This window comes from Solea senegalensis, linkage group LG2 (genome assembly GCF_019176455.1).
Source record: "Solea senegalensis isolate Sse05_10M linkage group LG2, IFAPA_SoseM_1, whole genome shotgun sequence".
NCBI classification, from domain to species: domain Eukaryota; kingdom Metazoa; phylum Chordata; class Actinopteri; order Pleuronectiformes; family Soleidae; genus Solea; species Solea senegalensis.
Window position 1 is genome coordinate 12,388,995 of NC_058022.1, and position 13,493 is coordinate 12,402,487.

General features: G+C 42.1%; 1 protein-coding gene and 1 non-coding gene across 4 annotated transcripts in view; one reads left to right on the forward strand and one right to left on the reverse strand.

The window, feature by feature from the left end:
- The window catches only part of igf2bp2a (insulin-like growth factor 2 mRNA binding protein 2a), a 50,280-nt gene that overhangs the window by 11,100 nt on the left and 25,687 nt on the right, over positions 1–13,493 (forward strand). The gene's annotated exons all lie outside the window — the stretch shown is intronic.
- trnak-uuu lies at positions 11,891–11,963 on the reverse strand. The gene has a single exon. It is a non-coding gene; the product is annotated as a tRNA-Lys (tRNA).

Below are 13,493 nucleotides of genomic sequence, written 5' to 3' on the forward strand. Positions count from 1 at the left end.
TGTAAAAAAAAAACATTCTGTTTTTTGAAGAAATTCTAATCTTTACAGACAGATTTTGACTGAAACTCTAATTTTGATCTAAACAAAACACAGACTCTTAATTTCATATCGTGTTGTGCGAGGGAATATATTCTTCTCTTTTAGAGAAATAAATCATCTCCTTATTTCAAGATGTTTTTGAATCAATAGAAAGATAGACCCGTGAGAAATATGGCAAGAGTCATATTTTCTTAAAAGGATGATTAGTTGGATATTTAACAGTGTGTTAAATGTATGCGTGTATTTATTATGGGCCTTTAATGATCCATAACCTTTGTTAACTTTGGATATTGTGTTGTTGTTGCTATGCTTTTGTTAATATTTGACTTTCATTTTCCTCACTTGTTTTTTTTCTGTTCATACATTATTCACTCAACCTAAATGTACAGTGTATATATATGATTCATATACATGAATATACATTCAAATAAAGAAGGGGGGAGGGGGATTCTTAACTTCGTTCTATAGGGGAAATGATCCAATATTCATTAGAGTAGACAAAATAAAATATAAACAACCGTGATGAATATATGTATAAAGAATTAAAAGCGTATTAGCAGGGTTCATATAGAAGTGAACTGTGGCAGCATTTCAGCTGGAGAAGTGTTCAGTGTTTGGCAACAGTGTCGTGCCATGAAGCCTGTTGTTTAGCACAGCTGTGCTCGACCCTGAATATGATTTGCTGAGGCCGGAGATGAGTTGGGTAATAATGTGGGCTGGGCAGGTGCTACAGAGGCGGGCCACTCCATCTGCACTCTCTGCCCAGCGGCCCGGCACATGCCATTATACCTCGTTAGCTGCAGTGTGACGGATAAGTGCGTGTGCGAAGAGATTGATTTTGAGAAAGCAAATGAAAAAGAAAGTGAAAGGAGGAAGTCCTTTAAATTTTTATCGCACTTTATCGGAGAGTTTTCCCGCAGCCGCCGCAGAGCATCACACAAACACGAGTGAGGCGAGGATGGGAAAAGGCGCTGTTTTTGTAAATAGCCGCTGTCTTGCTGACCCTTAGGAAAATAATTCCCCTGGAGGAGCAGCAGCAGAATATTTTATTGTCAAGTGTTCAATCTGGGCACATGTCCCACAGATTGAACACTAAACAGTCAATATACTCAGGATTTCCCCCAGGTGCAGTAGCTGCTGTGCTAGTGTGTGGAGTCAGGACTTTTGTCAATCCTCAGGTTTTTATGCTTCTGTTGAATATTAACATGTTCCCTTCACGAGTGCAACGGCAGGTAGAGAACAACAAATGTATGTTACATGTTGCCAGGATACCAGCGTATTGATTGACTGGGTGTGTGTGTGTGTTTAGTTGCAGTTCTCAGCAATGCAGCACCTCTGTCTCACGCATGCAAACACCACTATAATAATGCCGACTGATGAATTGATCGTCACTGACAGGTGAGATGAAGCTCACACAAATCCAATTAAATTAAGGAGCGCGCACGTGTGCGGCATATTGCACAAGCGTGTCGGTATAAATCTAAAGCCAGAAAAAAAAAAGAAAGCAACAGAACGTGGACGCCGTCGACTCACCAGCTTAGTAAATATTTGATGCCGGAGCAGCCATGCATGTGCTCTTGTCAGTCGTTCGCAAAAGTTAACAGCGCCTTCGCCTGTTACGCAAAGTAAGACTGAAACTGGCCCACCCCGCCCTCCCTTTTCCAACAGGGTCATTTTGTGATGACTCCGCAGTGATTCTCATTTTTAAATAATGGTGAATTCCACAACATGCAGCTGCACTTTACCTCCTCGATCCAGGGAGAGTCACAGTCTTTCCACTGCAGCATTTGCTCCCTGTCTTCCTTCTCTCCCTCCCTCCTCCTCCTCCTCTTCTCGTGTGCATGCTTTGTGTCTGCCGTACCATGTCATGTGTGCCACCTAGATTCTCTCACCGCGTCCCTGCAGTTCACAATGTCACTGCTCCCCTGGCACAGCATGGCAGCGTGCTGAATGACGCCGGCTATTTGTTTGCATGAGTGGGTGTAAATAGCGTACAACTGTATGTTATGTACTGTAAGGTGAATGTGAGCCTCCCTATCAGATAGTGTAACAGAGACGGGCATTTTATTCTTAGTAGACTTGTGGTTACTGCTATTGGAATTCTCCTGACAACAGTAGACCTCTGTGTGTGCATGTGTCCATGTCTTTGCGCGTGTGTGTGTGTGTATACAGTGCTTCTGTGTTCCTGCCAGTCCCCTAGCAGGAGGCAACAGTTCATTTCAGAGATGGTTGCTAAGATGGTTTTGTTTTAAGTGGTGTGAGGAGAGACTCCAGGAAGCCGGGTTTCCGGTCACTTGACGTTGCGGGTGAGCAAATTACAGAGCTATAGGATGACATGCTTCAAAGTCGAGCTTAATGTCAGAGAGAGAGAGAGGGGGAGAGAGAGGGAGGGGGGGGCGACGTACAGTAGATGTGGAGCCGCCGAACGTGACGCTTTCCTCTTTCACTACCTATCATCAAAGATGGTGTTTCTGTCTCACACACACACACACAAGCACTGATTTGATTGAATGTCAGCACAAAGAAACAGAAACCGAAACAGAAACGCTGACACTTAAAACAGAAAAAAAACAATCCACACTACAAGTGTCATGTTTTTCCATGATGAGGTGTGATTATGTCAGGTTGTCACAGCAGCTCTTGTGTATTTCAGAGTTTCTTACCGTTTCTTCTATCGCTGCTTATTCCTAATAACCTCTTCAACTTGTGCAGGCTGTTGGTTAAAGACGGGAAGCCAGCCTTGAACATGCACTGCCTGGATTGATGAAAGCAGTCGGCCGCTAAATGCTTGCAGACTTGTTTTGGTGTTTATCTGTGTGGAGGAGAGTTGGTCTTCAGGTCTTCAAACGCAGGAAAGCCATCAAATTGTTATTGTTATTGGGCCTGGGGTCAGGAAGCTTGGCCGGGTCAGGTCGTACCGAGGACGGCCCAGAAAAGGTTTAAAACTTTTTTTTTTTTTTTTTCTTCTCCCTCAGCAAATAGATTTAGGAAATGTTTGATTTGCAGTGATGGATTTCCTTTAGATCTTTTTTAACGTTTCGTGCATCAGCTTATTGTCATCATATATGGAGGACATGCGGTAAACAGACACACGCCATTTCAGATGTGTCATGTCTTTGGAATCACCTTAACTTGGATCTACTGAGTTGTAGTCACACACACACACACATACACACACATACAGTATATAAGAGGCACCAACAACAGTCTTTTTTACAATCACCAACACATTTCTCTCTGTTGCCCTTTGTGACAGACTTTAAATGCTGCCCCCCATACAACAGGCATTTCCACCCTCTCTCCTCTGCTGTGGAGCTCAAGTAATCCAACTTGAGGTATTGGCATCAACTCAGAATATTCAATCAAGCATTGATTGCATACACTGACACACCTGTGCGCATCTCTGATAATCAAATTTACATATTATGGTCTCACACAGCAAGCCTGCATTGTCACACCTACACACCCACACACACACACACACAGCGGCGAACCGTAAATCATCTCCAGCATATTTCCTCTCAAGCCCCCCTGTCTCATTTCAGAGCAGGTTGGGATTTGGAGCCATTTTAGCCAGTGGATTAGAGCCTGACTGGGATAATGCCACTTCAGCCACTTGTGGGTCATGTGACATGAGATGATCTAAAGTATTGGGAGGAGCAATTTGATGTGTCGGAGGTTCTCATCCGTTAAAACTGCCTATTTACAGGCTGCGGTGAAGTGAACTTTGATGGCGTCAAGTTGTCCGCGGCACACTTTTATTTGATTCAGCAAAAAAAAATGCAGGTTTGTCCTGTTGTCTCCCTTAACTTTAAACCTGTTTACCTGCACAGACATGTCCTATATATAGATAAGGCCACCATTATTCTTTGTCTCTTATTGGCTTGTAGAGTTAACCACTACTAACACTCACCTAAAAACAAAAGCAAAAAGAGCAGTGCATTTCATTTAATTAATGGACATTTATTTATTTATTTTTTTAAATATGTACCACTCATTCTCAATTATTTACTGATAGTCATCATTTGTTGTTTGTTCTGTTCTCGCCCATTACTGTTATTTCAACCAATCAATATCACGATTTGATATTATTTCAAAGTGCTGAGCTATTTACTGTACAAGGGTGAAACCGAAACATGATTATTTTTATCAGTAGTTCATTAATAATTTGCCGTGGGCCATAACTGTCAGAGTCATTATACAATTTGTGATGGTAAATTCTCGGGGCATTTCATCCGACGTGACTTAATATAACAACCACTCAATTTATATTTCTCATATGCAAAACACATCCACAACGTTTGAAAATTAAAAACAGTATTGTGTCATTTTCAAATTGCTAATAAAAATAACAAAACCAAGATAACCAGTTGGCCTGTTTTAAAAATATTATAATTAATAATAAATTAATTACTTAATTAATTAACACATTTATAAAAAATACAAGACAGGTGAATAATGGAAACTACGTACGTATTAATACACGTCGCAGAAAAAACAAAAAACAAAAGCAAATGTATATGAACTGGACAGGTTTTGCCAGAATAAAAAAAAAAATCAATTTAGAAGCAAACCCATCATGAGAGTAGACGGCTTTTTTTTCTTCTTTTTTTTCTTTCTCAGATGCTTTAAAACGGACTTGAACTCACCAGCAGCCATTTTAAGAGGCACCATAATTAAAGGCAAACACGCAGCTTTAATTAAACTTATTCTAAACCACTTGCATGTGTCAGGCACAGTGTTCCGGCCTGGCACCAGTTCTCAACCGTATGTTTCAGGAACGTAGAGTTTCGGGGTTTCCTGAATCTTTTTCTTTCTGTTGTTGTGAGTGAGTGAGCGAGTGAGTGAGTGAGGGCTCCTCAGTTAAAGCACCTGTGACTGACAGGACTGTTTTGAAAAGTGCTGACGGACTGACTGACTGACCAGGTTTACCAATGTGGGTTTTCTTTCCCTCTTTGTTTGAGTTTAAATCTCTCAGTCACCTCCAGCTAGTTTCTGTACATGTTCTCACTCTGCTGCTGTAGGATCTTCCCTGCAGACAGGGGGAGGGGAGGCAGTGCATTCATGTGTGTGTGTGAACCAATAAGGCTCTGTCTCCAGAGGGAGATGGAGGGGGATGTGAGAGTTGTAGAGATAGAGAGGCACCATGAGAGAGAGAGAGAGAGAGAAGCAGACAGGCAAAGAATCTGAGGACTTGCATAATGTTGAGTGATGTGCGTGCAGTATTGATCCAGGTTAACCCTGCCGGGACCTGCACCTATGGCAGGCGAGCTCAGCCCTCCAGCTACAGTATGGTTGGCAGATTAAAGGATGAGACCTAAAGAATAAGCTGCCCAACTCAACATAAAGCAGCAGAGGCAGCCATGAGGAGCAGCTAACAGCGGAGCCACACTGCACCACCGCAGTATGAACTGGTACCCAGCTGTCATTAGCTCGTAGCAGTGAGGTGTGTGTGTGTGTGTGTGTGTGTTTTTGAGTGTGTGTGAAAGATAGTGAGAAGAACACAGAACATACATCAGTGTAACCTCCAGAAGGCTGTACATAAGCGTGTCTGTAGTTGTGTTTGTTTGCTGCCTCTTTAGGACCTTTCCTGGCATAAACACTGACCTTGTCAGGACCAGTAGTCCTCACCACGACCATAACATAGTCTTAATGAGGCAGAACCTTGTTTCCGAAGGAACTGGTTACGTTAGATTTGAATTGTCATTACGGTTGCGGCGAGGATAAGGCATTAACTGGTTATGGTTAAGATTAGCGATAACACTTTGTTTAGGCTGTCCAAATGAATGCAAGTCAGTGCAGTATCCTAAGTAGAAAAGCTGTGCAAACCTGCATGTGTGCGTGCGTGCGTGTGTGTGTGTGAGAGAGAGATTGCATGTCAGTTGTGCTCCTGCAGGCTTGCTGCGTGTCTCTCAGTGACAGTGGTGCTGACTGTGTGCTTTGTGACAGGGACTCACAGGAGTCCTCAGATAGTGAAGGAGCAGGTGGGCATTTGACGCGTGCAGAACAAGACACAGCAGCTCAGCGCAGGACTCCGCAAGTCCCCGTGAATCATATCTGTCTTTATTTTTATTCCCTCCCTTCCCAGTCAGTTTGTTAAAAAGTCAATGCATTTGTTGCATATACTTAAAGTCACTTTAGTACTGCAGGACTGCTTCTTCAGCTTGTCAACATGATGTTACACACATGATTACACAGTGTTTATGGCAATTGAAAAAAACAGAATCTACATTTATGTTGATCCTCTACGAGCCATGTTTTTACTTGTTTGCCACCAGGACAGGGGCTGTTGCAGAAAAATGCCGACTCAATTTACGGCACAAAAGGAGCGGTGTTATGACGTATCCAAAACAATGAGGAGATTATGATTTGCCTGGTATCAGTGCATAGTTTTGTAATGATACACCTGCAGTAGTTTTGAAGATAAATGTAGAGCCAGTTTGTCATTTATACATGAACATCTGACCAATTTATTATTTAGTATCCAGCAGGGAAGAAGATTTTTCTTGTCTTAAAAATGTCTTATATGTGACAAAAATCATCTTTTGCTTTAAAATCTAATGTTTTTAAAATCACAGACAATATATATTGTGGTTTGGTGCCTGTGTGTGTGTGTGTGTGTGTGTGTGTGTGGGGGGGGAATTACTCATTTCATTGACAGGTCTTTGGAGGCCCTCTATTCATGTGTCATTGAAGTTTCAGTGACATTTAATCTTGAAAAGATTGTTTTCCTGTGGGAAACGGCCATGCTTCATTGTGGTGGTAGTAGTATCACGTTATCATACTTTCTTCTCCGTGCACAGCCCTGACTTGGTGTTGTTTCCATTTACGAGCTTCCTGCACTGCAGAGAAATCAGCTGCACGAGTGAGAAGACGGCGCAGACAAACGTGTGTTTAAATAGGAGTGAGAAAAGGTTTATTTATTTATTTAAGTTGTAAATGTAAACGCCTGGATTTAATGTGAAATATGTGATAATGTGTTTTTTTTTTTTTTTAAAACACTGAAGGGCTTAGTCACCGTGTTGACACCGTGCTGGAAATGCATTATGCCACAGTGATTGGACATTGGAACATTTTGCAATACTCATTTCACCGGTTTAATGGGCATAACGAGAGAAAATGTCTTTTGTGGCACAATGGGAATGCGTTTTAGCACTGACTGAAAATTCATTTGTGACGATCGCACCTGGGGATTGAAAATCATTTTGCACCCGCAACCCTATGCAAATGTTGTTGGTGGTTTTCAAGTGAGTGCCGTTTGTATCTTAATATCTCATGGTTGCCATGCTTGTGTGGAGGACTGTCTGAATCCGTGTAAACCTCACACTGCTGTACACCGTGTCCCTCATGCTGTGTGAATCTTGTACAAAAAATTGCTTGTAGTTAACTTTGTTATCTAATTTAATCTTTAAATTCCCCATGTGTGCTCACAGATTTCCTCTGTGAACCTTTTATTTGATGTTAAACAGAGGTTTTCAAGGACTCCCTATAATATCTAAACAAGAATATTCAGTCATGTACTGCACACCGCATGGAATAATTTGACGATAAATGGATTCATCTATAATTATTTCAGATTACAGATTGATATACTGTGCACTGTTCATGGTGATAATATTAGTAGTACAGGAACAACGTGCAGTGTTTACTTACAGTGTTTACAACTTTTTATGAACCAGCTGAGAGTGTTGCCAAGGGGAAGCAGACAAACGTAAACAGGAAGTCTGTGGCTTCCAATAAGAGCGGCATGTGTCTACCTGCCTGCCTCACTCTGTGTGTGTGTGTGTGTGTGTGTGTGTCTCCCAATGAAAGCATGAAGAGAAACGGGCATGCTGCAGGTAAACCCGCTCAGTGTGGATGAATTTTTGACACGCGCACGTCGCGCTGTGGAGGATGTGTTGCAGCACCGCGGAGCAGCTGCTTTGTTCAGTCTGCAGCATCAGTGTGGAAATATACAATATTTGTGTTGTTAGGGAGCGCGCAGCAGAGAGAATGGCTGTTTTCTGGCGTAGGAAGAGAGTGGATGGATTTTTGATGAATGAATGACTGAATGAATGAATGCCTGGTGGATTTAATGAATTTGAAAGTGACTGTCACTAGCGATGATCATTACTGCCACGTTAATCTGAGTGCTCTCGTTGTGTTTACAGCCTTAGGTGAAGATGGAGTTTTCCCCCTCTCCTTTAGCATAAAAAAACAACAACAATTCTAATAACGTGTATAGACTGTGACACTCGTCTGTGTGGGGAGATTATTAATGCGTTAGTTGGAGAATAATTGTTATTTTCATGTCAATATGGGGACAAATAGCTGCGTGTAATGTGAAAGGAATCTCTCGCAGACGGAGGCGAAACCCACAGAGAATTACCAACACAACGCGCCTCTCTTTAGGAGCATTTAGCAGATAAAAAGCCAGATACTTCCTTCAGGAGTCAGTGGGGACCTAAAACAGAGCAGGGAACAGTGTGGACATTGGACTTGGATTCACCACGTGGCACAAAGTCCAAACAAATGACAAAAGTTACTCCTCACATTTGCAAGATGTGTAGATGAGCAGATATCTGTTAATATGTCGTGTGAGTGCATTCAATTTAATTAAAGTTAAACTAGTGAACTGAGAGTTGCATTCCCAGTGGGTGACTAAAGAACGTTCCTTTTTCTTTTTTTTATGTATTTTTGCTTTTGATTACTTCTTTCAAGAAATAAATGTTGCCTTTTATTCAATAACAGAATAAATAGCCAGCTTCTGTTTAATGGCCTTGTTGAGAACGTCCTTCCTCTGTGTTCTCATACATGTCTTTTGCACAATCACTGGTTGCAACATACACTTATATCTCATGCATGTTATAGAGTCCTGACAGCAGCACGTCTTTGGGGCTAAAGGACGCGAACAGTGCTTTGACACTTGTGTCATGCAAATCCTGTTATCTCTGCTCCACAACAAGTGGATGTGCCTTAGGAGGTCGACACAGAAACGGCCTGAGCTCTGTCTTAATCCAGCAACGCAGAGTGGGACACAGTGGGCACGCTGCCTGCCCGAGTTAGGAAAGAAGAGTGGGGGTGGCATCTCTGACACAGTGAGGGTTTACTGGAAATTGTTGACTTGTTGCTTCCTCGCTGAGATTTCAGGGCATTTAGGAGCTTAAGAGCTTATGGGTCAAAGCTAAAAATTGGGTTAATTCAGATTAGTTGAATGGGTGGTTGGTATGTGAGGACCACCAGAGGCCGACCCGCCCAAACCGACCCATGTAATGATGCGCAGTTTCACCTCTAGACCAGGTGTAAGTTAGAGTTTTGTCATTGTCGCTTTCAGTTGATTAAAAAAGGATCTCGTTTGCAGTGATGAATCTCACGTAATTGCATCGTCATACTGAAGATAATCATTTGTGTATATGTAAAATCACATATTTAATATTTAAATCCTGATCTTAGTGTTTAATAGCATTTTAAATTAAAAACACACTCATGTCAATTGCTAGATAGATTTATTTTTCTTTACTTCAAACTCATCATTGTTCCAAACATCCATAGCCACAACATAGTCAGCTCATGCAGTTGCATTAGTAATGATATTTTATTAAAATGACATTTAAATACATTTGTGTGATCATTTTGCCAACACATAGTTTAAAGTTTTAGCTTTGTATTACTACAATGTGAATTTTTGAAAAAGTGTGCTTCCCAACCTCAGTTTCCTCTGAGTCGAGAAATATGTTCATTCTTTTTTTTTTTTAGTTAGTTGGTCCGAGCCTTGAAACTGCAACGCTAATCCGCACTTTTAAGACCCACTCATAGGGTGAAGGGACCTCATTCCCAGAATGTAAACAGTGTCCGCCATCTTTGCTAACAGTTACGCTAACAGGACCAAGTGCTACTGGTGGGCACATTAACAAAGAAAAGAATGAAGATATTTCTCAACAGTTTTTCAAAAATACTGCCCCTATTCTAGTAATACAAACCTAAATCCAAATCGGTGTATTCTTGTGTATAATTCGGAGCTCTGGAGTCCACAGATGACCTACTATATAAGAGAAGAAACGCATACAATCCCGTAGACGTAGATAGCTGTTTATATCGCGTGCTACTGTACTCAGTACTGGAGCGTCTGACTGCTACACATGAAAGGAGCAGTGTTGGCGAGACAGTCTATCACTAGATTTGTAATGTGATCATGTAACGTGTGCATAATCACACGGCTCCGGCGTGATTTATGATCGCAGAGGTTTTCATTTCCTATTTTATCTGCGCAGTTTGGCTGGTTTGAAGGCCGAATCATCTTTCATTTTCAAAAGTCATCAATTATTGTCTCGGCGAGAAGCCCTTTGCGGGACTGTTTGTGACTAATGTGGACTTGTTGTGTCATTAAGTGTGGCCTTCAAAGGGAGAATAGTGCTTTGTCACACAGAGATGGGAGGGATGAAAAGAAATAAAGATGAATATTTGCAGAGTTCCGTACTGACGACTTAATGGCAGTGATGACAGCTAAATTGACACAAGCGGGAAGGAAATGGCTGGGATTTTGACAAAGAGAGACTCGCAATCAGTCGAGAGAATTTTGTGTGAGGTTTCTTGGTGACTGTGTGGCCCTGTTCAGATCTCATATTCATGGCCGTCCTGAGTTATCCAGTCACAAGAGGACAACTCGTCCGTTCACACCTGACAGGCCAACGCAGCTTAAATGTGTCTTCAGTGATCAGACGTCACTTCTCTTTATAATGCAAAGTAACATGTACATAATTTATGTTCAAAAAATACCAAATGATGTTGTTTTTGTGTTGGTGTGAGATAGACAATGGAGCCAGGAGGGATAGAGCGAAGAGACACAAAATTTTACAAGTTGAATCATTTGAAATTTGATCCTGGGTTAGGGTTTGTCTGACACAATAAATTCATGGGAAAAGAATACATTTGTGAACCAGGGAATGACATCAGTTACCTAGTTAGAGTTTGTTTTCTATTAAAAGGTGCAGTTTCTGTAGAATAGTCTGCAGTTTTATGTGTGAAGGATTTTGTGTTGCCCAGTTTTTTTATTTTTCAACAGCGCGTACAAGTTCACTCGGCCTAATGAGTTTATAACAAAATAAACAACCAAGTAAGTGAATAGTGTTAGAGATTTGTGTGTGGAACACCAAGAAATAGACCTTGGACAAACCTTTGTTACACATGAAGTGTAAGGCCATAATCACTCAGATAATCTATAAACAAAATACGTTTCCATTCCTTACATTTGTTAAAACTTAATCTCAACGATATAAATGAAGCAAGAAAACAGGAAAATAACAATGTCATAGCCCCACCTCTCTCTTGTGCGTTCGCTGTTTCTGATCTTCGTCGTCGTGCTCCACGTCTCTTTCTCCGGCTTTGCTGTATTTCTGTAGCAGCGCCACAGCGCCACGTACAGGCCTAGCATATGTACTTTTAGAGTTGTTGTGTGTGTGTGTTAATGGAAAGCTCTTTCAAAGTGACAAAAAAAAGGATAATTTACGTTTCAGAGTGAATAGAGTCTGATCAGCTCCACACAACTTTCTCTATGTTTCTAAGTATAGCGGTGTTAAGATCTTGTGTTGCCCAGCGACAGGAAGTGATTCCTTTTATGTAAGATAAAAAATGTGTCCTTTATCCGTCCCGCATGGGGAAATTCCTTCTCTGCATTTAACCTATCGTCTACTAGACACGTTACTAGACTTAGGAGCAGCAGGTAGCCACAGAGCAATGGTTGTTGGGTACCATGCTCAGGAGGTAGCCTGGTAGACCTGGTCTGGTGGGGACTCCAAGTCGCCAAGTTTATTTTTCCACTTATCCACGGGCTGCTTTAAAGTTAAAGGACTTAACCCCTGTACCAATAAATCATCGCCCGAACAGGGACTTGAACCCTGGACCCTCAGATTAAAAGTCTGATGCTCTACCGACTGAGCTATCCGGGCTCTGTAGAGCAATCAGGGCTCTAAGATACACAGAGGCAACACAATCATTGCACTGGTGAAACTAGATAACGACAAACAGATTGGAGTATGACTGAAAACACAACAAAGCTCCTAGGAAAGTCCACCACGCCGTTCGCTGTTTTTTTTTTTCTGTGACGTGGTTTCCTGAAGGTCCACAGGAAACTGATTCAATACACACTAGCTTATAGAGCGATGCAGCGCCACCTACGGAGGCGGAGTCAGGCGTACACGGCCAATAAATTGATTTTGTCCTCCGCATGTCTACTCAGGCTCGGCAAGTTGTCCGATTGCCTGTCTTAGTCAGACTACGGCCTCAGCTCAATTAAACTGTGCCTGTACTGACTGTCTCTTTTATCAAAGATCAAAAATCACCAAAGGTTACATATTGCAGCTTTATGTAACCTAGCTTTATAGATGGCAAAGTAAAACAAAATCAAACATCACAAATTATTAAAAAAAAAAAAAAGAAGCACATATTACGGAGAACAAAGGCTGTTAAATCCGTTTTCATGAATTCTGTCTTAGGGACACAGCAAACCTCTGGCAAGAGGTGAATACCCTCTTTCTCACCCCGCTGCCCTCTCAGTGGTTGAAATTCCTTTGACTGCCCCACATGCACGTGTGTATTAATACGCATGCATGTGCGCAGACATGGTTTTCGTACCTCATGCAGGTGGGTGCAGTAAATATTAGCTTTTCAAATGAACATGGCCACCCTCAGACATTTAAAATTCAAAATTGAGAGGTTTTCATTTTTCTCTCGGCAGGCTGCTGCAAACCTGCGGCAGAGAGCTCGGTTACATTCAACAAACATTAAGTAACCATTGACTTCGAGTCTGTATCTTTGACTGTAGCCCATTCTGGACTCGCTTGGGGAAAGGAGGAGCTGAGGGAAAGGCGTTGAGTTCACACTGAATGGCAGCAGATAGCTGCTGTTCCTGCATTATTGTATACATCGACACATACACGAGCTCGTACACCGTGGACACTGGTGACAGTCAGTAGTATGTTTCCGGGTGGCATGCGCCGTGGGCCTCTCCCAGTCCTGGACACAGTCAGACAAGACAGAGAGCAGTGATCTTATGGTCAGCTCGCGGCCACAGGCACGTCTCAAAATGAGACCTTGAAAACTGTTGGGAGGCAGTGTCACTTTTTCCGAGAGAGAGCGGGAGAGAGAGAGAGAGAGAGAGACAGGGAGAGATGTCCATACAGGAAGCTTCCTCTGCATATTTCACAATGACAGACAGGCGAGTGGCCTTTTAAAAATGAGCGTTAGAGAAGAGAATAAAAAGGCAGAAGTGGCTGTAGTGTTTGAAGTCTCACTGAGACGACGTCCTCCAGGGCTTCACCTCCTCCTCCTCCTCTGACGGCGCGTGCTCACATAGGACAGTAGTGCTGTTGCGTTTTAGTGTCGTACATTACACCGCGGTTACAGTCAATTAACGGAAACACAAAAGAGAACAGGGCCCTCACAATTCACCGGCCATTTAAGTGGACAACAGTGAATGA